The 24,402-nt window shown below is 45.0% G+C and overlaps 1 long non-coding RNA gene across 2 annotated transcripts; it reads left to right on the top strand.

Moving 5' to 3' along the window:
- Window positions 1–1,022: 1,022 nt before the first annotated feature.
- Window positions 1,023–24,380, top strand: LOC310850456. 2 transcript variants are annotated; one of them, XR_014567333.1, is made up of 3 exons: window positions 1,023–1,156; window positions 18,473–18,562; window positions 23,786–24,380. It is a non-coding gene; the product is annotated as an uncharacterized lncRNA (long non-coding RNA). The 2 variants fall into 2 exon arrangements; XR_014567334.1 differs by lacking the exon at window positions 18,473–18,562 and having other exon boundaries at window positions 1,036–1,156.
- The last annotated feature ends 22 nt before the right edge of the window (window positions 24,381–24,402 follow it).

Below are 24,402 nucleotides of genomic sequence, written 5' to 3'. Positions count from 1 at the left end.
GCCACTCACTGCTACGACAAGAAAAGGGAGACTCTTTCTGCAAGGAAAGGGTAATCCGGAATGCCACGTCACACTTGCTTAGTGTCAATAAAGACCTCTTTAGCAGGGATAGTATAGATCGGCAGTGGGGATTTTGCTTGTTGCAGCAGAAAATGCCAGACAGATGTGTACATTTCACACATTAATGCATCAGACAAAATCAACCATTTAATCTTTCCCCCATCAGCTGTCCCACCTCCATCCAAACCAACATCACATTGAGCTGAAATGCATATAAGAATATACGAAGAGCCAGCTAGATGGCATATACAGTATGCCAAGTCCAAAGCCCAGTGGTCAGGAAACCTCCTGGCAAACTGGGAATATCCCCTCACTCCCGCAGTTTAGGACACTCCATACCTTTCCTCGGCAGGGTTTCTTTTTCTTTGAGAAAAATAAGTGGCTCACGTAAGTGTAAGCAAAGCTTCAATGATAAAGAAAACTAACAAAATAGCATGATGAGAAAAACTAAATACCGTATTGGCCTGAATATAAGCCCAACTTTTCCCCCAAATTCCAACTGTGAGAAGTTAAAGTGGGGCTTATATCCACGACCTTACGCTATGCAGCCAGGAGCGTGGGGCAAACAGCACCAGGATCACTGTGAAGCGGCGTCCGTCCCGTGCGTAGTCCCCCGTCCTCTCTCCCAAGGCCAGGAAGGGAGAGAGAGCAAGGAAGGGGAAAGGCCACCAGCAACGCAACGCAGAGCGGCTCTCCCCCCCCCCCCCCAGTATGCAGCCAGGAGCAGTGAGGAATTGAGTGGCTTATACCCGGGTATACCCCCACACCCCCCGCAATTTTAAAAGTGCGGCTTATATTCAGGTGCAGCTTTTATTCGGGCCAATACGGCAAGGCAAATCTGAGGCAAGAAACAACATGAGACAGTTGGTCCCTCTTAAATGAACCTTAACGGAACACCCTGGGGGGAGCGGCTGATTCCAGAGCAGAACACACAAGCCCCGCTCACCAGATACCAGACATTCTACTGATCAAACAAGGCCCCAATGTTTTTCTAACCCTGTACCGCCAGCCTACCTGACAGCAAGTCCCGCTGGTGAACACAGTATGTCAAGTCCAAAGTTCAGTGGTCAGGAAACACAGTCCAGGGACAATGCAAGTAAGCAAAGTCTGAAGTACAGCAGTCAGGAAGCACAAACCCATAGTCGTCCTGGAGCGAGCCAGTGTGGTGTAGTGGTTAAGAGCGGTAGTCTCGTAATCTGGGGAACCAGGTTCGCGTCTCCGCTCCTCCACATGCAGCTGCTGGGTGACCTTGGGCCAGTCACACTTCTCTGAAGTCTCTCAGCCCCACTCACCTCACAGAGTGTTTGTTGTGGGGGAGGAAGGGAAAGGAGAATGTTAGCCACTTTGAGACTCCTTAGGGTAGTGATAAAGCGAGATATCAAATCCAAACTCTTTTCTTCTCCTAAGCTGAGGTCCAGCAACATGGGCAGTAGAGCAGACATGGCACCTTTACTCAGCTTCTTTTTTTATACCAGTAATAATAATAACAACAATAACACTCTGGGTGGCTTCCAACAAATTAAAACACAATATGGCATCAAACATTAAAAACTTCCCTGAACAGGGTTGCCTTCAGATGAATGTTGATTGCAGCATCTGGGTTTGATGAGGCATGTGACCCTCACCTGTTCTGAGCCTACTCCGGCTCAGGACTCTCACACCTCCTCCCCAAGCTGACAAGCCTCACCTGGGCTGTGGGCCCTTCCTGCCTCAGCCTCCCAGAGTGCACCTCCCACTGCTCCCTATGCCTTGTTTGTGGAGACAGGGGCCTCTCTGGCTCTGAGGAGGGGTCCTGCTCTTCTGGGCCCCATCCCCTCACCATCCTCTATCATCCCATGTGTACTTTCCACAACCCCAACCTCTCCTTTCCCATCCCCGTCTTCCCCTGGTGGGTCCCAGTTGTGACTGCACCATTCACTAGGATCCTCTTCCTCCTTTCTGTTGTCCTTCCAGTTCATGATAGTAGATCAGGCCAATGGCCCCTCTAGTCCAGCTTCCTGTTCTCACAGTGGCCAACCAGATGTCCCAATGGGAAGCCTGTAAGCAGGACCTGAGCACAACAGCCACTGTTCCCCCTTGTGATTATCAGCAGCTGGTATTCAGAAGCATTACTGCCACCAACTGCGGAAGCCAGTGTTTCCCAAACTTGGGTCTCCATCTGTTTTGGGACTACAATTCCCATCATCCCTGACCACTGGTCCTGTTAGCTAGGGATCATGGGAATTGTAGTCTCCAGCTGGAGACCCAAGTTTGGCCAACACTGGTGGAAGCAGAGCAGAGCCATCATGGTTAGTAGCCACAGATAGATTTCTCCTCTATGAACTTGTCCAATCTTCTTTTAAAGCCATGCAAGTTGGTGGCCATCACTCCCTCCTGTGGGAGTGAGTTCCATAGTTTAACTATGTGCTGCATGAAGAAGTCCTTTCTTCTATCTAACCTGAATCTTCCAATATTCAGCTTCATTGGAGTTCTAGTGTTATGAGAGAGAGAGGAGAACTTTTCTCTATTCACTTTCTCCAGTTACTTGTTTGCTCCCCCACCAAACTTCAACATTTAATCAGTTAATCAGTAAGATAATTTCATTAAAACACTTTTAACCAACTAACCCACACTCTCAATTAATCAGGCAGCAGATTCTTTTAAAAATGGTTTTAAGTAAGACTTGCAGGTGACACGCCTTGTCATAAAAGGCTGTCCTTTTCTCTCTTATGAAAGGTTGTGACACAGACATGCATCATCTGAAAGCACAAAAGGGGACGCCTCTTGCTTCAGTACTACTGTTTTGCCCATATGCAAATTTATGCAAATTTAAATGGTTGATTAATTGGCAAGTCAGATCTCTTTTAATTAGGTGGCAGAACTACAAAAAGAGGATTACTGGGTGGGGTGGAGTGGTGAGTAACAAGCAGTGGGAAATTCACAAGGTAAGCCTTTTATAGATTGTGGAAGAAGTCAGGAGAAGTGGAGCATGAGAAGTGAGCCAAGTCCCACTCAAAGGGGGCAGGATCCATGTCAAAATGGAGCCAGACACTTTGAGTAGAAGGGCATTGCATTATGATTTATTCCCTTGCCCAATTGAAGTCCCTAAACGGCAAATGAAGAGAGGCCTTTAAGGAGCCAGGTCCTTCTGAGATGAGTCCATACCCTCCAACACTTCATAGAATCAAATAGGAGTGATTTTGTGTGTGTGCACTTTGAAGATCACAGGAAGCACCACTGTCCTCCTGAGCACAAGGACACACCACCCTCCACTATTCTGCTTCGTCAGATATGGATGGGGGAGAAATTTGATTCATTTTGCAGCTCCATGTGAGCCTCCCTACTCTGTACTCCCCAAAATAAACAGAAAATAACATGCAGGTAATCACTGAAAATATTTGCACATCTCCCAGTTTTGAGAGGCAGGTGTCCAACTCAAAAAAAATGTGCCCATCCCTAGGAACAGCTCAAGCTGAAATTCTGACCATGCCTACTCAGAAATAAGTCCCAGTGAATTCAGGAAAGTGGGATTAGAATTGCAGCCCTTCCTGAAGAAATACTTGCATTTTCTCCTCTTCCTCATTACCTCCTAATGCTACACTTCACCTTCAAAGCAGAAGTCCAGAGGAAACGAAATCAATAAAAAGGATTTAGCCAGAGCACAGAGAACATTTCTGAAAAATAGTCAAGAGGACGCAGTACTGGCAGGAAAACAGGAATGAGATTGCAATGAAGGGAGGAGGGTTTCTTTTTTCACACTCAAACGTTACTGTTTGGGACACAGAATCCATAAATTGAGCCAGTCTAAGCAGGCACATCATGGGACGCAGGTGGCGCTGTGGGTTAAAGCCTCAGCGCCTAGGACTTGCTGATCGAAAGGTCGGCAGTTCGAATCCCTGCGGCGGGGTGCGCTCCCGCTGCTCGGTCCCAGCGCCTGCCAACCTAGCAGTTTGAAAGCACCTCCGGGTGCAAGTAGATAAATAGGGACCACTTACCAGCGGGAAGGTAAACGGCGTTTCCGTGTGCGGCTCTGGCTCGCCAGAGCAGCGATGTCACGCTGGCCACGTGACCCGGAAGTGTCTCCGGACAGCGCTGGCCCCTGGCCTCTTAAGTGAGATGGGCGCACAACCCCAGAGTCTGTCAAGACTGGCCCGTACAGGCAGGGGTACCTTTACCTTTACCTTTAAGCAGGCACATCACTGTGCACCTAAGATCATGGGAAGAGTTCATTAGAATCAGGACCAAAGTTTGCCCACTCAAGCATCCAGATTTCAAGTGCAACCAACCAGAGGCTTCAAGGAAACCCAAAAAGAAGGTTACTGAGACAACTCACTCCCTTGTTGTGTGACCTTCAGCATATATCCTTCCTTTTAGGATACAAATCCTCCTTCTGACCCATTTTAAGTCCCCCCCCTCCTCAAAATCAATATGGTGGAATAGAACAATTGGGAGGATGAAGAATAGCATAATAATTACATAAGGAAAATAGTATCATAAGTGCATCAAATCGCATAAATAGTTTACAAGTTACTTTGAGAATAAATCCAGAGAGGGAGGGAGAAAGGGAGTGGTTCAACTTTAACTTGAACAAATCCTTTTAAAGCAGCTTACAAGTCACGTAGAGGCATATGAATAAAAGAGACATGAGTAAAATCACAATAATGATATTCAGCTTCAACAAATCACAGGGCAGTTGATGTTGTGTGTCTGGAGTCTAGCTAGAGCCAGCTTTGCAACTGGAGGTCATCCTACACACAGTTCATGCTCTGGGCTCTTTGGGCTACAAATGCAAATGTTCGATTTCCACTAGCAGGATGTTTTAACCAAAGAAGCCTAAAAGCCATCCTTGCCCCCCTCTCCTTCCCCCATATACTAAGCAAACTTTTTCACTTAGTAAATGCTTCTGTTTTTCTGGGGGAAGTTTAGAGTGAAAGACAGGAGTCTGTTGCTAAGGATTCTGGGTCCAGAACATCTACACAGCTCTATTAATGTTGTCTAACCAAGTACGTTACACCTGAGTAGCCCTGTCATTTTCCAATAATACAGACAGAGACAAGCCAATAAATCATCCACATCCTCCAATCAGGAGCCGCCCCGTTCCAACAAAAGATAAGGACTAAACAACAGCTGACATTTTAAAAGGTTGATATATTAATGCGGAATTGCAAGAGCTCATCTTTCAGAAGAGGACACTGAGGTTCTGCTGGTGGCTGGGGCACCAACTCCCCGTGTGACCTTCCTTAGTCTTTTTCATTCTATCAAAGCTTGCCTGGGCCCCTATCTGCATTACACATTTAAAGCAGTAGCTTAGAATCACAGAGTTGGAAGGGATGCTGAGGAATATGCAGCTGCCCATATGCAGATTGAACCTGCAACACTGGTGTTATCAACACCATGCTCTAACCAACTGAGCTATCCAGGCTGGCTGCCACTTCCAACCAGCCTGGTTCCACCCCACCACCACCCAAATTCTAAGAACTGTAGCATGTTAAGGGTTCTAAGAGCTGTTAACCTACTCTCCTTCCAGAGCCAAAATGATCATTAAACCACTCTGAGAACTCTGGGAAGGGGATAGAGGTGTCCTAACAATACAGGGTGCCACTGAAATTTGAGAGCCCAACATCTAACACTGTTCCTGGGATTCTTCAGGGGCAGCCATGCCTGCTTAAAATGGTATGATGCTGCTTTAAATGTATAGTGCAGATGAGGCCTTAGTTGCTGACTGGTTTACCAACCGGCGTTGTGCTGAATAGTCTCCAATTTGACTTCAGCCTGAAACTAATGATATTGAATGGAATGGGAGTTTCTACTCTCCAAAAATGCCAACATTCCCCCAGATTCTCTTTGCTACCACCTGGCTAACCCAATCTGCTTATCCTTGTCCCTTTTGTGGCTTGTTCACATGAGAGATTTCTCCATCGTATGGAATTTACTACCACTTCACGCACTTGGGAAGGGCCCTTACATATTTAAACACTGCCTGCCCCCCCCCCAATAAAACTCTATGTATTAGAAAACTGGCATGCCAGACTTCTCACCTTCTCTCTGACATACTAGTTTTCTGTGTGCAAGGGTCCTGTTTGTCCATAGAAAGGGGGCAAATGTGCAGAACACCAACAGCTAGTTGAGTTTAAGGCGGGGGGAAACTTCACTGTTCGATTCTGTTGGTTGCATAAAGTGGATGGATGGATAGATCCCTGGGAACTGAGGCAGAATGCTACCCATCCATATGTGCTGTATACCAAAATATGAGTACCAATTGACCTTCTGAATTTGGACCAATGACCTTCTGGATACAGACTCAACATAGCTTTGCAATGAAAGCCACACTTTCCTGTTGTAGAATTATCCCAGGGAGAGTCCAGATGGGTGGCCAATATGAGATGGGTCTCAGGAGTTGGTTTTTTCATGTCCAGTCTTCTGGAAACCCAGGATCCCATACAGAGGATTTCTTTTTTTAAAAAGGCCCTGCAGTTTTAAAATCGAGATTTCAAATGAGTAGCAAAGCAAACCCACTGAGCCAGGGCAGAGAAGCTCTCAATGTAGCTGCATTCGGATGGAGGAGGCTTGTGTCTCCTTATCAATCAAGCAGGAGAGTCAAAAGACATGTTTGCACATCACCAGCAGAGTCATTATCATTGTTAGAGGTCATTGGAAGGGGAGGTGCAGCAGTGAGTGGCTGAGAGCTTAATAAACTTGGGGAACAAGGAGAGAAGAAGCCCTTGTTTATCAGGATGCAAGAGGGAAGGATGTTTCTGGAGAGGGAGGGCAGCCGTCAATTGTCTTGAGCTGAACATCTCTCTCTGTGTGTGTGTGTGTGTGTGTGTGTGTGTGTGTGTGTGTGTGTGGATTCTGCGTGTCTGGTTTCTGTTGATTAATCTGACTGGCTCTTTGCTCAGGGAGCCTCAGCCCTACATAAGATTCCCTTCAATTTTGAGAAAGTGGAAAATTTCCACTTAGCTCTAATGAAGAAGGGGCTGAGTACTGCTTTAGAGGGAACTTAAACTTTTAATTATTTATTTTTAAAACTCTTTGCTGGTGTGCCATTTCATATGTGCTGCACATGTGTAGGTGTGTGGTGGACAGAATTCAGCCATATCTGTCAAGTATTTAATCTGACCTCAAGTGGGAGCAGGTTCACATAGTGAAGTAAACTGCCATGGCATTCACACATGTGTGTGTCTTCTCTGAGAAGGGCTAGCACTGGATTCAACCCATTGTCTGTAGTTTGGGGGTCCTCCTGGATCCACCCAGCTGCATCTTTACCTGCCCCATCCCTAAAATCATGTATTATAATAGGTTTAGGTAGGGATGGGGGATTTGGTTCAGTTCTCATTTATTGGCAAACTTATCTAAGTCACACTTGCTGAAACAACACGTGACCCGAAATGCAGCCATCCTTTGAAATTCACCCTTATAAGAATTTTGCTAGGGAGTTCCACAACTAACTAATGCATATGAAAACACATATATATATGGGGAAAGTGTGCATAAAAATGCATATTTTAGTGAAAATAAGATATAGAATTGTATTATAATAGGGGAAATTGATTTGTCTAAATGTGTAAGCCAAACTGAATACAAAAATAAGTGCTGGGGAGAAATTCACACTATAATACTGATGAATTTTCATGAGGACTTTAACAAATTATATTGCAGACTGATGTGGAAATGTAGAGATTGGGAAAAGGAGAAACAGAGAGAGAGAGAGAGCGCACATTTGAGCCCATCTCTTCTGTCAAAAAGGCTTCCAGAGCAGTTTGCATATGATCAAAAACAATATATTTCCTATCCACATGCTTACAATCTAAAAAACGCAACACACAAGGGGAAAGGGACCAGGAGGGTAGAGGAAAACCAAAACCAAAACTCAGGCACCAATTTCTACACAGCTGTTCTTATGACCATCTGGCACAGTTCAGGGGCATGAGGTGCCTCTTCCCCATTGCTGGAATGGCTGCTCCAGATGACAGTGGAGGGATTTGGCCTGCTTGATTCTCCAGTCCTTGGTTATAGGGTGGGTTGGCGCATTGGAGGTGGCTTGGCCAAAACATGTGAGGAGGCCTGCCTGATCCCTCCCCCCACCCCCACTCACCCCATTCTAAGGTGATGTCTACTGCAACCAGTGCTGTATTTACGTATAAGCTAAACAAGCTATAGTTTAGGACCCCACTCTGTTGGGAGCCCCCCCAAAAAAATTAAAGGGGGGGGGAACTGGATGTACATTTCCAAAATATAAGATAAAAAACAAATAGAATAAAACCTACATACAGCAACAGTGTTTTGTGTTGTGTAGGTCCACAAATTACCATATAGCATATATTCAACACAAAAGACAGCGACAATTTCTTGTTGACAAAGGACAGCTGGACATATAAAGGGCCCCATTACCTTCAGTAGCTTAGGGCCTCATCAAACCTAAATCCAGCCCTAACTGCAATGCAGGCACATGCAGCAAAGGACATGTACTTCTTAGGTCATAACACTTTTTCTTTTACTCCTCTGCAAATTTATGCAAATTTAATCACTTATGTAAGGACTCAAACTCTTCGGATTAATCAGGTAAGATTCCTTTGACTGAGTGATCTCTCTAGTTGAGAAGCATCTGACAAATGACAAAGGGAGAAGGTGGGTGGGAAGAGACTTGATGCAACCAGGAGTTGATGCTCCCCAGGACCCCCCAGGCATTCCTAGTCCTAGACCTTTCTCCTCCTAGAAATCCAGCTCTTGGCATGAGCTCCTGGTCTGCCTCCCCTCCCTTCTCTCCCCCCCCCTTTCTTGGAGCTCTTTGATCTGCTTTTAGTTGCTGCCGATTCTGCTGCCACATTTGCTTTAGCCTTCAGAATAAATGTCCAATTTGGGGCTTCCGCAGGGCTCATAAATCTCTGGGCTCTCGTTAATTTCAGCCGACGTCTCAGCCATCCGGGTACTTTGGCGACAGGCCTGCCAGAGCTCTCCACTCCCACAGTGACTTCCTCCCCAATTCCCAGCTCATTTTAAGGCCATTTTTAAAAGCTGTACTTTCCTCTCTCTATAGCCATGACAGATGTGGGCATGTCTCTTTTGACAACCCTGAAAAGCCCCAACTCATAATTTCTCACTCTCTCAATCGGTTTGAGGTCATTTGTCAGATCTGGGCTGAAAGCAAAAAATAACAAGAAAAAAGAGTTGAGATGTTGAGAAACTGGAAATCTTTGGGAGCCGTTGTGCAATTAGGCAAGGGACCCCAGCCCTCAGGCATGGCAAAGCAGGGGTTGGGAGCCCAGGAATTGTTGGACTCCAACTCCCATCAGCCTCAACCTGCTTGGCCAGTAGTCAGGGATGATGGAAACTGAAGCCATCACCTTGCTAAAGCTAAGGAGGACTCAGTCTAATGAGTTCCTGGATAGGTGTTAGCCTGGGTACCACACATAAGTCACCTTAGGTTCCATGATAGAAGAGAGGAAGAATATACATTTGAGGAAATAAACATGGACATGCACCCCTTCTTTGTTGGCTTTTATTGAACATTCTTGCTGATACATTTGCACAAAACTTGCACAGAGCTTCTCTGGCACCAGCTGTTTATTGAGCAGTCATCCTGAAATGTTTGCACAGAGATTATAGGACATTGCGAGGTAGTGGTCATTTATCCCACTCTTTCAGCGCAATTTTCCATCACTTTTTCTTATCAGACTTTCTGCAGCCAGAAAAGGGACAGAATAATTGCACTAGAAAGGGCAACCAAATTTTGTGCAAACAAACAGGCCACCAAGGAGCTTCCTTGGCAGATCCCTGAAAGCCCTTTTTTGTTGTTGTTGCTTCAGTATGTTTTGGGGTGATCTTATGGTGTGGTATTTTAATCATCGTTTTATTTATTTCTATTGTTTTAGCTTTACTAAACGTTTGCTGTTTTATTGTTTTTGTTAGCTCATAAGTTTATTCTTTTATTTTATTTTTCCTGACTGCTTTGTAAGCCACCTGAGGAGGGTTAGACATCTTTGTGGAGGAGAGGTCTATCAATGGCTACTAGCCAAAGTGGCTGTGCTCTGTTCTCCCTACTTTCTCTGATCTAGCACCAACTGCCCCATCAGACTTTAGTAGAGGAAGAAACAGGACTATAGCATTCTAGGGTTGCCATATGTCCTCTTTTTCCATCCTCTTTTTCATGGGTATGCAAAATGAGAGTTGTCATAGCGATCCATTGTTAAAAGTAGAAGTTGGCAATTGTGTCCTTTTTTGTTGTTGTTGTTCTTCAAAATATGGCAACCCTAGCATTGGCTAAGCTGTGAGAGACCAGCCACTTTGGTCTCCCCCCCTGCCCAAAACTATTTCCATCCAAGTGACTTATTCCAATAACTCTGTAACTATGATCTGGTGCCTGAGTTTGCCTTTTCCCTCCTCCCTCCTGATCCCTTTTCCTTTAGTGCTGTATCATTTAGCCTGCAGACAGGCAGTCTTTTGCAGTGGAAAAGCAGAGTAAAAAGAAAGGAACAAGCAAAACAGTACCAAGAGGTGCTTCACAGCAGTGGGTACCCTTTTGTTCTAAGAAAGAATTTTTGGTGGCAGTGGGGAAGGTGATGCCAGCCCCGAGGAACAGCACCATGGTTTTCAGGCAGGCCTCTTTCTTCTCCTCCTACTCCCTCTCTGCAAAATGACGGAAATCTCCCCCCGCTGTCAGCTTTACTACCTGCAAAGAAGGCAGTGAAAGGTGGGCATTTTGGCACAACCTTACAAAAAACACACACACAATAATAATAATGTATTTTCAGAGGAGACTCTGCCTTCCCAGAGAAATTGAAAAGAAATGTCTATATTTCACTTGAGCTGAAGCACCCTTCTTTCTTGCAACTTGAAAGGAATGTGCTCTATTTCCCCATCAGGCAGGTACTGGTGTCTGAAAAAGGAGGGGAACATCTTTTCCTTTGGGGTGACTGTTGGGGAAAAGGTTACAGAACAGGAAGGAAAGCCAAGTGGGGGGAGTTCAGGATCTTTCCTGCTTTTCAGCATCTGTCTGAAAATAATAATCGTGTATAATTCTTGCAGTTTAAAATGAGAGGTGCAACCAGTCTAGAGCAGGGGTGGGAGAGCCATTTGATGCAGTTCCCATTTAAAAACAAATCTATCCAATACACATTTTCCAAAATAACATGTGAACCAAAATATATCCATCCATTGAAATTTACACGTCCCTGAAGTTTGCAAGGTAGCTCTCAAGCCAAGTAATGTGCACAAAAATGCATATACAAAGGTAAACTGCGCAAAAAGCCTATGCTAGTGAAAAAATAAAAAATAAAGGGACGCAGTTGGTGCTGTGGTCTAAACCACTGAGCCTCGGGCTTGCTGATCAGAAGGTCAGCGGTTTGAATCCCCACAACGGGGTGAGCTCCCATTGCTCGATCCCAGCTCATGCCAACCTAGCAGTTTGAAAGCATGTCACAGTACAAGTAATTAAATAGGTATAGCTCTGGCAGGAAGGTAAACAGCATTTCTGTGCACTGCTCTGGTTTCGCCAGAAGCTGCTTAGCCAAGCTGGCCACATGACCTGGAAAAACTGTCTGCGGACAAACGTCGGCTCCCTCAGCCAGTAAAGCGAGATGAGCGCCACAACCCCAGAGTCGTTTTTGACTGGACGTAATGGTCAGGGGTCCTTTACCTTTACCTTTAGCGAAAATAACATACAAAAATGCATTACAGTGGTACCTCGGGTTACATACGCTTCAGGTTACATATGCTTCAGGTTACAGACTCTGCTAACCCATAAATAGTACCTCAGGTTAAGAACTTTGCTTCAGGATGAGAACAGAAATCATGCTCCTGCAGCACGGCAGCAGCAGGAGGCCCCGTTAGCTAAAGTGGTGCTTCAGGTTAAGAACAGTTTCAGGTTAAGAACGGACCTCCAGAACGAATTAAGTACGTAACCAGAGGTGCCACTGTATATGGAGGGAAGTTTATTTGCAGAAATGTGTATATTAGGGGAAACTGTGTGCAACAGTAGGAACATTAGGATAAATTTGCAATAAAATATTGGTGGATTTTCATCAGAACATGGAAAAACAAACTGATGTGGAAATATGGAGAACCAAACTTAAGATTGGAAAAATGAGAAACAGAGAGAAACTATAGCTCAGTTGATAAAGCCTGAGACTCTTAATGTCAGGGTTGTGGGTTCAAGTCCCACACTGGGCAAAAGAGATTCCTGCATTGTAGGGGGTTGGACTAGATGAACTTCCTTCCAACTCTATAATTCTATGGTTCTATGAACCAAAACTGACATATTCACCCACTTGTAGTCCAGAGAGGGTATCCTGAGGCAGCAGCACAGAAAGAAGCAGCAGCATGTGGCATAGCTTGGTCCACAGACTCCAGTTTCCGAAGGACAGCAACCTCAGACAGCCTTGTGCAGCCGGCGGGGGAGAGGAGCTCCTCCATCCCTTAGAGCCAAGGATGGCTGAACGTTTCCAGGCCAAGAGCTGCACTGACTCCAACCATCTGAGGATCACATGTCAAAACAGCTGTGGTGTGTATGGCACCAGAAAATGCAGCTCTCGGTCAAGATTGCCTTCCAAAAGACTTCCCCATCAGCTTTTTGACACTTTTTAAACAACAACAACAACAACAATAATAATATGTTTTACTATTCACCATTCGTTATTAAATTCACCCCTCTCACCAACCCAGTTCTCCAAAACCCAAGCTCCAAAATGACATAGAAAGTCCCTAGTGTTTGCAGCCAGAGGCTGTGGGAAATTGCAAACCTCCATAAACCTTGGCTGCAAACGACAGCTTTCTGCAGCCAGGAGGTGGCTGTTTCTGGCCATCTGAACCCTCTCATTTGCAGAGGTTTAAAGGTAAGTGGCTTGTGAGGGTGTGTGCAGGTGGGTATCATTCAAATTGGCTCTGAAAGGAGCCAAGCTGTCGAGCAGATCAGTTTATTTCTGAGTCAATCCAAAACACAAATTGCCTGCCCATCTTTACTCTGCACTGTTCTTGGGCTCAGGAGTCACTTCTTTTGGCCTGAGCTTCCCTCATATACACAGGACAGAACTGGCCAGTTCCAAGTACATTCAAGAGAAGAAGATACATTGGAAGTGGGACAGTCAAAAGGTTCAGCTGTGGCAGAGCATTGCACCCTGTCCCCATTATTTGCAGTCTTTCACTGAGGTAGGGGGAAACATTTTTTTGTCCAATCCTATGGTGGATGAGGGGACGCAGGTGGCGCTGTGGGTTAAAGCCTCAGTGCCTAGGACTTGCCGATCGAAAGGTTGGCGGTTCGAATCCCTGCGGCGGGGTGCGCTCCCGCTGCTCAGTCCCAGCGCCTGCCAACCTAGCAGTTCGAAAGCACCTCCGGTTGCAAGTAGATAAATAGGGACCGCTTACCAGCAGGAAGGTAAACGGCGTTTCCGTGTGCGGCTCTGGCTCGCCAGAGCAGCGATGTCACGCTGGCCACGTGACCCGGAAGTGTCTCCGGACAGCGCTGGCCCCCGGCCTCTTGAGTGAGATGGGCGCACAACCCTAGAGTCTGTCAAGACTGGCCCGTACGGGCAGGGGTACCTTTACCTTTACCTTTATGGTGGATGAGGCCAGAGGCAAAAGTAGGTGGAGAGTTTGTGTGACTCTTACCTGTGCACACAAGCCTACATTCCAGCTGCACAAAATGAGAAGTTTCTACACTTTTATGCAAACAAATATATACTGCAAGAAGCAGGGTCTAGACAGCAGTGGCCCCAGAATCATGGAACTGCTTCCTTTTGGAACTAAGCAATTGTTCTCCTTTGTTTTTGTTTCGTTTTGTTGGAAGGGTTGCAAAACTTCCTGTTCCTACCTGCACGATGCCCATAATACACTGTAAGAAAGCATGAAAGGCTCAGTTTAAGACTCTGTTCAGACGGCATGTATGATTCATATAATTATAGAGTTGGAAGGCATCCCAAGAGTCCTCTAATCCAACCCTCTGCCATGCAAGAATCTCAGTTAAAGCATCCATGACATTCAAAGGAACACAGAAACCTGCCTTATACCAAGACAGACCACTGGTCTATGTAGCTCAGCTTTGTCAATGCTAACTGGCAGTCACTCTCCATGGTTCCAGCCAGGGGGTTCTCCCAATTCTATCAGGAGATGCTGGGGACTCAACCTGAGACTTTCTGCATGCAACACATGTGCCACATTGAGCCACACAGCCCTTCATTGAGCCACACAGCCCTTCCCCGAGGAAGGGGAGGAAAGAATGAATAGGATTGATAAGATAATGAACAAAGAATGAAAAGGATTTATCAAATGAATTGTGTTGGGATGCTGGCATTGTGGTATTTTGGATGAAGGCTTATTTCAGGTGTTGTGGAGTTGCCCCAACGTCCAAAGCTATTCGACACACTAGATTTCTCATATAATTAACCAGATAACAAGGATTAGACTAGGCTTTCAGTGCTTTGACTTTACTCTCAAAGTACATACAGAATGTATCAAACAATGGAAGTGAAAATGTGATTGTCAATCTTTTAATTGGGTCAAGGATTGTCCATGCAAGACACTGGGAAAATCCAACTATTGCATCTTTAAAGAATGGCTACTGAAAGCATTAGGAACTGCATGCATGGTTAACCTAGAAGAAGAAATGGACAAATTATATAAACCAAATCCCCCGGCTGCTCTGCCACATGGCATTCTTTTGTCTTACATTGGAACATTCATTTGCTTCTAGGGAGATCAAATATGTCTGTATGTAGGGATTCTTGAACTGGGTGTGTAAATATTATTATTATTATTATTATTATTATTATTATTATTATTATTATTATTATTTGACTCTGGTGCAGTGGTAGAGCGACTGCATTGTATGCAGAAGGCATCTCCAGGTATTATTACTGTGGTTATCATTATTATTACTGATTTATTAATTGCCTTCTAAACAGGGCCAGCCCGTCCATGAGGCAAGGTGAGGCAACTGCCTCAGGCGGCAGGATTCACTGGGGCACCAGATCCCAATGTCGATCTTTCTTACCCCTTGTTCCTGATGTAAAACTTTCCCCTTCTTCCGTGGCAGAGAAAGGGTCCATTTTGGGATCCACCTAAGGGGACAAAATGTCTTGGGCTGGCTCTGCTTGTAAACAACCATCTTAATCCCCACTCAGCCATGAAGCCCCCTGGGTAACCTTGGGTTGGTCACCACCTTTCAGCCTACCCTAACTCACAGGGTTATTGTGGGGAATAAATGAGGAGCGGGGACACCCCCCTGGAGCTCCTTGGAGAGAAAAAGGGGGATAAAAATGCAATGAATAGGTAAAACAAATATACAGTGGTACCTCGGGTTAAGAACTTAATTCATTCTGGAGGTCCGTTCTTAACCTGAAAATGTTCTTAACCTGAGGTACAACTTTAGCTAATGGGGCCTCCCGCTGTGGCCGGACTGCCAGAGCACAATTTCTGTTCTCATCCTGAAGCAAAGTTCTTAACCTGAGGTAATATTTCTGGGTTAGCAGAGTCTGCAACCCGAAGTGTTTGTAACCCGAGGTACCACTGTAAACAACAGTAGGAAGATGAGAACCTGAGAGAAGCTGAAACTGATAGGTTTGTCTATTACTAATCATATCCGCTCTCCCCATTGATTTCAGGCACCTACCTTCCCACTCCCTGCCCCTCCCCATTTCATTTAAGAAGTACTCTCCCCCAACTCAATTGCTGCTCCCATTTGGTAGATATAAACATACCAACAACAGCCATCCGCTTGTGAGCCAAGGAAAGCTGCTGTGTCGGAAACCCTTCAATTTTCTCTCTCCCCTCTTATCTCTCTCTGGGCAGAAGAGAGGCCTCCGACAATGGAAGAGAGCACTTCTACTCTTCAACAAAACATTTGAGAAAGGGATTGAGGATGGCGTGGTGAGGGGGGGGCAGCGAGGATGTGAGGAAAGAGAGAAGCTTTCCTTCACAAAAAATAAATGTATTGACCTGGAGATAGACAAGCGAAGCTCGGCTCCTTCCACGCTACTGTCTCCGTTTCCCGGACTTGGCAGAGGATGTCTGATGAATCAGACATTCAAACATCAAATAAATAGAATTTGCCTCTTTGGGTGATTATGACAACTCTGCAAAGCGATAACACTTTGTCAAAGCACACACACACACACAGATGCCGATTCAGAATCACAGAGCACTGGCCCTCGGTTTTCTCGCCCCAGCAGCCTGAGACGGAATCAAGGGATTTAAAACAAAATATGGAATAAATGACCTTTCCTCACCCATCCCCCGCCACCTCACCAGTTTAGCTTTTGCCTTTTTAAATTCCCTGGGCCATATCCTCAGCTGGCGTCACCCAGCATTGATCTGCTGACTCTTGCGGAAGAGTGGCATGGAGTAAAGCTTTGGCCAACAGAATCAATATGCAGTAGGGGGGCTTATCTCCTTCCCACATCCCTATCTCTCATTTTCAGCAGGTGCAGAGGGCATTCACGCATTGCAGTCCCAGGGAACACTCTGCACTGCTCCCTCAAAGCCCTTTTCTGCCTGCTGCTCAAATCTCTGTGGACTATTGTTCCTACCCGCCCCTTCGCTTTTAATTGACTTTGTATTGGCTTTACCATAAAAATAATATAACCTTATTACTGAGTGAGACAGGCCATAGAAAGCATTCTCGGGAACATCCATTGCTTCTTTTTTACTGCCAAGTGTCACCTCAGAGAGGGGTGGCCTAATGGGAAAGCTGCACAGCCAGAGCCAGCCCTACGGTTAGACAAAGGGAGGCAGTGGCCTCAGGCAGCAGATCCTGGGGAATAGGTGGGGAGACACTGGAGGACACAATTGTTTGTGCCACATATGGGTTGCCCTGTGTCCCCTAAGGTAAACTGCTGTCCTTGGGTGTGGTGGACGGTTCTGCTCAGATTCAACTGCCACTCTGGCTGGCATTTGTATGTGGCACCCTTTACCTCAGGCAACCTGACCCTATACGCAGCCATGACCCAGCAATCTAGAAATGTTAGTAATGTGAGGGTTGGGTGGGCATGAGAGGCTGTGTGTGTGGTCCACCTGACAGAGTGATGCTGTTGGGTTTGGAATCAGGAGATGGCTCACCTCTTAGTTCATCCTTGGAATCACATTCTCTCTGTTTCAATACTCCAATTATAAACAGGGAATAGTTTGGGTTACGGAAACCCAACCTCTACAGAATGTTGCTAGGCTTGTTTGTGAAAGCTCTTTCAGGTACCTTCAGATAGTTTGCTTGGCCAGGAACCCCCAAACTTAGATAAAATACAGTGGCTAGATAGGCATTCTGTTGTGCTGCAATTCTTTTAGTTCCTCCCAAAATTCATAGCCCAGGCAGGAATTGGCTATGTTGAAATTATCTGAACATGCTGATGGGAGTTGTAGTCCAAAACCCATGGATGACACTCTACAAAGTTTTCTGCATCTGACTTCCCTGCAGGTCTCAGCAATGAGGCAGCCACTTCTGCTCTTGCTGTTTCTTGGACTCCCTTGGCTGCACCCGATTCAATCTGGGTCCCATTCCCAGCAAATTTGGGAAGAGGGAGGGCAGGCAATTAGTAAACGAATCATTGAGCTTTAGCAGCTCAGAGCTGTCACATGGAGATGGTGATAGGCAGCATTATCATTGCTCTGTGGGGCACCTGGGACCAAGAAGGCTTGAGGAGAGACAGAGGAAGAAAGAGAGGGGATAAATATATAAAAGTGAGGGAGATAGCAGTGAACAAGATAAGTGTTTTTGTTTCTCAATGGGAGGCTGGCACAGAGACAGATTCTAAACCATAAAGACAACAATGAAGTGTACTGTAGAGCAGCTTGGAATGCTCTCTTTTAATTAGCTGCCGGTACAAAGAAAACCACTTTCCTCCTCTGCTTCTGGTTGTATGAATATCATATAGCTGCTCCATCAGTAATAGTCAGCAGCAAGTGTTTTTGAATCTACTCTGTGGCGAGGAAACTTCGGGTTTCCCCAGCATGGACTAGAATGCTGTGCCACCAGTGTCACAATTGTCCCCAGAGTTTAAATTTGCAGACTGCAATCAGCCATGTCCACATTGCAAAGCCCAAGTGTTGCATCCCAGCAAGTCCTGCAGCACTGCAAAGGATCCTGGGTAGCCTCTTCCTGAATTAGGCTCCGCAGCCAATTCAGCTTGAGAGATGCATTCCATTCAGGAATAAATGTTTTTGGATAGATGTAGCTAAGTGGTAAGTAATCCTCCCTCATCTTATCTCCTCAATATGGCCAAATTCTCTGAGGGCTGGAGGTGACTCTCAAGACAGCGCTCATCTCTCCTGGCAAATCAACTGCCGCTCTTGCTCTCAGAAACCTAGGGGCATTGTCAATATTCTCTATCCAGGAAGGGCCCGTCGTCTTGACTGGGCTGCTGGTAACAAATAAAGGCAAACAAGAGGCCATTGTGAAGAGAGGAAGATCAAGAATGTGTGACCCAAATTTATTCTTACTTCCTCTTCCCAGGAAGCCCCTCCAGCAAGGTCAGGACTGAGGTCAGTGGTGGGATCTTCTAGCCCACCAGGACTCCATCGTTGACCTGTGAGGTCATTTCAGGTGAGCCACGCCTACCTGTGTGACACCTGACACCACACGTGTTGCCAGGTGCAGGGCAGGTAAAGATGGGGCTTGGCTGAGGGGTTTGCATACACAGGTGACCAGCTGCTCAGCATTCCTGCAAAGGCCAGCTCAAAGGACTTTGCAAGGCTCAACCAACAGCAAGAATCTCTCCTGGGGATTCAGCCAGGGACCTTCTACATGCTCTCCCACTAAGCTATGGCCCTTCCCCAAAGCACATAAATTTATTCATACACATAACCTAAGAGTAATTCTTTTCTATTAATTCAAATGTCCAGGTGACTTACAACTCAATAATCAAGCAGGCCCATGACAGTGAAAACCCCATTTACACCAGTTCAGTTTACTGAGCAACATCATTTCCAAAGTGTCTGGTTCTAAGTTCTAAGGACGTGGTTTTGAGTTGGCCATGTCCATGAATTTCAGTGGGTCTACTCTGAGTATGACTAACATTGGATACAACCTTTTCTTTTTAAAGAGACTCTGGAGTCATCCTAAATATTTTGGCTGCTGTGGCATCTGATACTGTTTTTTTACATCATTGTATTTTATTCTGTGGTTGTAGGTTGTTGGGTTGTTGTTTTTTTACTGTATTTATTGTACATTGCTCTGATCTCCTGAGGAATGAAGATATAAACAATTTTAAATAAATACATTTTCCAAGACTGCTAGTGTCTGGTATTACAACTGGAGCAGGGCAGCTGAGCCTGAGCAGGAGCTTGGGTCTCATATGAAGGCTTCTCTGGGGCTAGGAGCCTAATATTTATTGTAGGCTTGGCCAATCCAGGGGACAGATACTGCCAGCCAATCACAAATGATGATACTGCTCTTTCTTCTTTAACCCAAAGGCCCGTTTCTTCACAATCCCCTTTTCTCAAGATTATTTGAGAGAAGTCGTAATTTCACTCCAAATTTCAAGACTCTAGTCTTAAGGCAGGTCTGCTTGGTCTATTTCAGCTGGGACAGCAATTCCCAATGACATCTTTGCATTGGCAATGAATGCAACTGAAAGAGGGGCTAATGCAAATCATCAGCATTAATGATAATAAGAATAGTTATTATTACTATTATAAAAAATACTTGGTGTTGCTGTCAGTGCCTTTTCAGAAGAGGATCTTAGAGTCTTGTAAACATTAATTAATTAGGCAACAAAAGGAAGCTAATGAGGGAGCTTGTTCAGATCAGTTCTTGACTGTTCAGTGTTGTTCCAGTAAGCATCACGGGGAATTTCACTCAGTTTGCTCCATCCTTGATGACTGGGAGCTGAATGTGTGAACCAACTCCACTGAAAAGCACAGGGAATTTCTGTCTGTAGCATTTGACATGTGTTGGCTTTTTCACACATACAAGTGATCACTTAATGCAGCCCTCAAGTGTTAAGCATGCGTGAATGATGGGTCAACCAAGTATTTGCTTGTGTGCAGGAAACAAGGTTGTTTTTCTGCATGTATGAAACTTAACCCTAAATATCTCTGTGAACATGTGCATAGGAAGCATTGGGTGTCTTGTTGAAGGGCTGTGTGGCTCAGTGATAGAGAAGCTGCTTTGCATGTCCTCCCTGGTTCAGTCCCAACATCTCCAGGGAGAATCCAGGTGAAAACTTGATTAGGTAGGTGAATCATGAATGCTACCCTGGACTACAGAGGATAGAACAGGCTTCCTCAACCTCAGCCCTCCATATGTTTTTGGCCTACAACTCCCATGATCCCTAGCTAGTAGGACCAGTGGTCAGGGATGATGGGAATTGTAGTCTCAAAACATCTGGAGGGCTGAGGTTGAGGAAGCCTGGGGTAGAACTATGGCAGCCAATAGGGTGGAGGCACATTTCCTCTTCTAAAAGTTCCTATTTTGGCACAGCAGAAATACCTGCCAAAATCAGGTAGACACTGCAGATCTTAGCCTGTGTGATACCATTGTTTTTATGGGATGGGAAATATATTTGATTCAGTCCACATTTAAAGGTAAAATTACTTAATTCACCCTTCCTGAAACAATGCAAAAATCATTTGAAATTCTCACTTCTTTGAATTTTGCAATGCTATTCTCAAGTAAGGTCCCCTGTCCCCATCCCCCGCTACACATACCGGGGCAAACTATATATGAAAATGGAAACATTTGAGAAAACATGCATAACATACACTGTATTAGGGGAAATATTTAGGCAAAAATATGTGTTTTAGCATAAATTCACATCAAAATGCTGATGAATTTTGATGAGACTGCTTCAGCTTTTCCAGGAACATTTGTATAAAGCAGTGGGTCCATTTGATTCAGCTTAGATGGGTTTTTGAATGCTCAGAACCACTCTGTACCACTCTGTCCTGCTCCTAGCACAGTGCTGAAGCTAAATACCCATGGTAGCACTAGTATATCTGTGTGGAGGTCTATATTGGAACTGACAAGCCAGTTGGAGCAAAGAGCACTGATAAGCCAATGTCAGCATGATCCCATTATCTGAGACTGGTATTGGTGGGAGAGACCAAAGACGTGGCATAAATTGCCAGCCTTTACCAGCTTTGTTAATTGCATGAGAGCAAAGTCTGGCACATAAACACCCCGCCAACCATTCATCAGCATTCCCTCCTTGCCACCCCCTAAAGCTCATAGGCAGATGATAAAGTCTTTCCATTTCGTTGCCGGAGAGCTCTGAGAATCCCCGAAGAAACAGTAAATCCCCCTTTAGCTTGGAACTGATTACACACCTCACTTTTGTAAGAGCATGATAAAGGCTTTGGCGGAAACCCAGTTGGCAGTATACCTCCCCCTCCCCTCCAATCAAAGCATTGCGGTTCTTGCCAACAGATCCAGAGACCTTAATTCACAACAAACCCCCCGGCCCTCATGAGGGCTCCAAGAGTTACCCATCCCTGCTCTTTCTGTTTTCTTTGCCCACACTCTCCAAGCCCCTGACCATTATAGTTCCCACCCCAGTCCTTCCCAGGCCCATTTCCTCTATCACTGAGAACCAGAGTTGGGTCTGCCCCAAGTGGACACTTGGGAGGGATCTCCAGTGAATGGAAGCTCTTTGACAGGGGCTCTTATATGTTGCGTCTGTTTGCAAACCCACTTTTGTTTTATGTACATTAAGAGTTTTAAGTGCATACATAAGCAATCAGTGTGAAGAAAGAAAGAAAGAAAGAAAGAAAGAAAGAAAGAAAGAAAGAAAGAAAGAAAGAAAGACCCTTAGAACCATAAGGAAAGAAAACCCAAGAAACCCAGGTCCGCTGCAAGTAAACACTCTGAGCTGTTTTACAAACATACTTTCATATACCACACCACTGAAATACAAGTCACACCTTAGCTAGGAGTCATATGGCTATTTGCATTTGGTCAGAGAAAGTTGAAGTTTGAGTTTATTGGAGCTGATGAGGAAGAAGTAGAAATTTGATGGGGCTGCCTGCCCACTTGCCCCTGCTCAGTGTAAATATTTGTAAATAGTGGAAGGGATATTACAAAAAACTTCCATTATACCTCCTCACAAGAAAGATGATTCTGTCAAAGTCCCAGCCACTGGAACTTCCTATCACAAGGAGTTGCTACTATATCTTCATACTTTTCTAGTAATCAGCAGGCACAGGGCTATGTGTGTGCCAGTTTTCACCTTCTTGAAAAATTGGAAGTACTTTAAGCATTTGGGAATATAACTCATGCCCCCTATTCCTAGGGAGAGGTTTGCAAATGGCAAATTCTCATTTCATGCTTTGTTAGCAATTAGTGTGTCTTCAAGTATACACATAATAAATACAAGCTTTCTAGGGTGCCTAGAAATATAGTATTATTATTTACAAATTTCTTAACCATGGTTCATTGTAAGGTCCCAGGGTGGGTTATAGCAATTTAAAACTCAATATAAAAAACAGTTTAAAACAAATTATTGTCACAGACAGATTATGTATGTTCTGTTAAACATTTTCGAGTAGTAAAAATGTCCCATATTCATAGGAAAATAATTGCTAATGTGTCTCTTTCAGATTAGGATTATATGTGTACAAAATTCAACACCCCCATCTCTCTCTCTCTCTCTCTCTCTCTCTCACACACACACACACACACACACACAGAGAGAGAGAGAGAGAGAGAGAGAGAGAGAGAGAGAGAGAGAGAGATTTAAACTATTTGTGATATAATTCGAGTTCCCCCACTTTGAGAAAATTGTGTATAAATGTCCATTTTTCATTGCTGCAAGTAATCCAGGTATCTCTTACATGTGCCATATAGAACCAGCTACCCAGTCCTCTAGCACATGGCACAGTATCCTGGGAATTTCAGTTCCCCACTTCCCCCATGAGTAAGTGGAGCCCAAGTGCCACCATCTATGCACAGGGGACAGATGCTGCTCTCTTGTTTCTATGATCTGCAGCAGTTCCTTTCCCTTCTCTCTTGTGACCTTTATTTTAAAGCAAAGAAAACAACCTGGATAGTTGCAATCTGGAGTACATACATTCTAACGAGGCAGGTAACAGTTGGGATCCATTAAATTTAGATTTGAAAAAGAACAAAAATGAAAAGAATTGTAGCTTGGCACACTATACATTTTCCTTCCTTCTTTCTAAGAGAAAAAGAAAGACTATTTCAAAAATTGCTGTCATGCTCCCAGACTGATCCAGAGATGGAAAGAAAGAGGCAGAATTAAGTGCTTTGGAAAGCTGGCAAGGATTCCTCTGGGAGCTTTTTCTAAAATCTCTTTTCCACCCCTCCCTCCCATCAAATATTAAAAATGAGATTATTGTCGTTCTGCTGACAATTCACTCTTTCTTTTTTCCCCCCAGCCAGGTGTTCCTGCCTTCATAACATGAATCACTGGCCCCAGGCTTTTGGGGGGCTGTCCTTCTTGGTCAAATGAGGGGCCCTTGAGGCTTCCTGTCCTGCTCTTAGCCAACTTTGGACCTCTCATCTGGGTGGGAACAACAGTAGATCTCCCTGGCAGTGCAACACATGGGGGGTGGGGGCTTGTGATCTGATTCTCTTATGGCAAGAAAATGTTGATGAGCTAAAAATAATTGCTAGGCCACATTGTGTCAGCAGGTTGCATTGTCTCATTGCACATAGAGGCATCTGTTGATGCGCATGCGTGCAGGCAGGAAGATTTGCAAGTACACTCTGCAAACAATGGCACTAGCTCCCACATCAGCTCCCGTTGCTTAGATACTTAACACACCTTACACATCTGAACTCTTGTGCTTGCTTTGTCTTCCTTTCCAGAGCCAGCTTCGTCAAGAGAGGGGGCTAGGGAAGAGGCCATCACTACTCCACCCCCTTCATCAGTGGTGGGCAGGGAGCAGCTAAACCGAGTCTGTGTGCCAAAGCTGACATGAGATGACTCATCCAAGCAAGCCAAGCCGCATGTAGGGATGAGATGTTTGATTTGAATTTTTATGAGAATCGACCAAAGTCATGCTTCCTGAAGCAACACATGAACTGAGACGTGGATATATTTCAAGATTCACACTCCTCTGGACTTTGCAATACAGTTGTTCGATCAAACACCCCATGCCAAAATGCATATACTACGGAGACACTGTGCTAAAAAATTGCATATGCTAGAGAAAATAGCATAAAGCATCCGCTTAGGAAATATCACTTGTAAAAATGCATACAAGGCCAAATGACATTCAAATATACATATCTCAGTCATTCTGGATGCTGACACCAATCAGTTACTGCTATTGGGCCAGAGCTGTTGCCCAACTCTGCAGCCGCTGTCTCCTGTGCTCTGAGGGATAATGAAGTCTTCCGAGTCTGAGGAATCTGGAAAAGCAACATCTTCTACCTAATAAAGTCTAGTAACAGGAAACAATGCCTGCATACCATCAATGCCT

Source organism: Podarcis gaigeae (assembly GCF_964106915.1).
Source record: "Podarcis gaigeae genome assembly, chromosome: 8".
NCBI lineage: Eukaryota > Metazoa > Chordata > Lepidosauria > Squamata > Lacertidae > Podarcis > Podarcis gaigeae.
The sequence above is the reverse complement of the archived record's forward strand: the minus strand, read 5'-3'. Positions and strand labels throughout refer to the sequence as shown.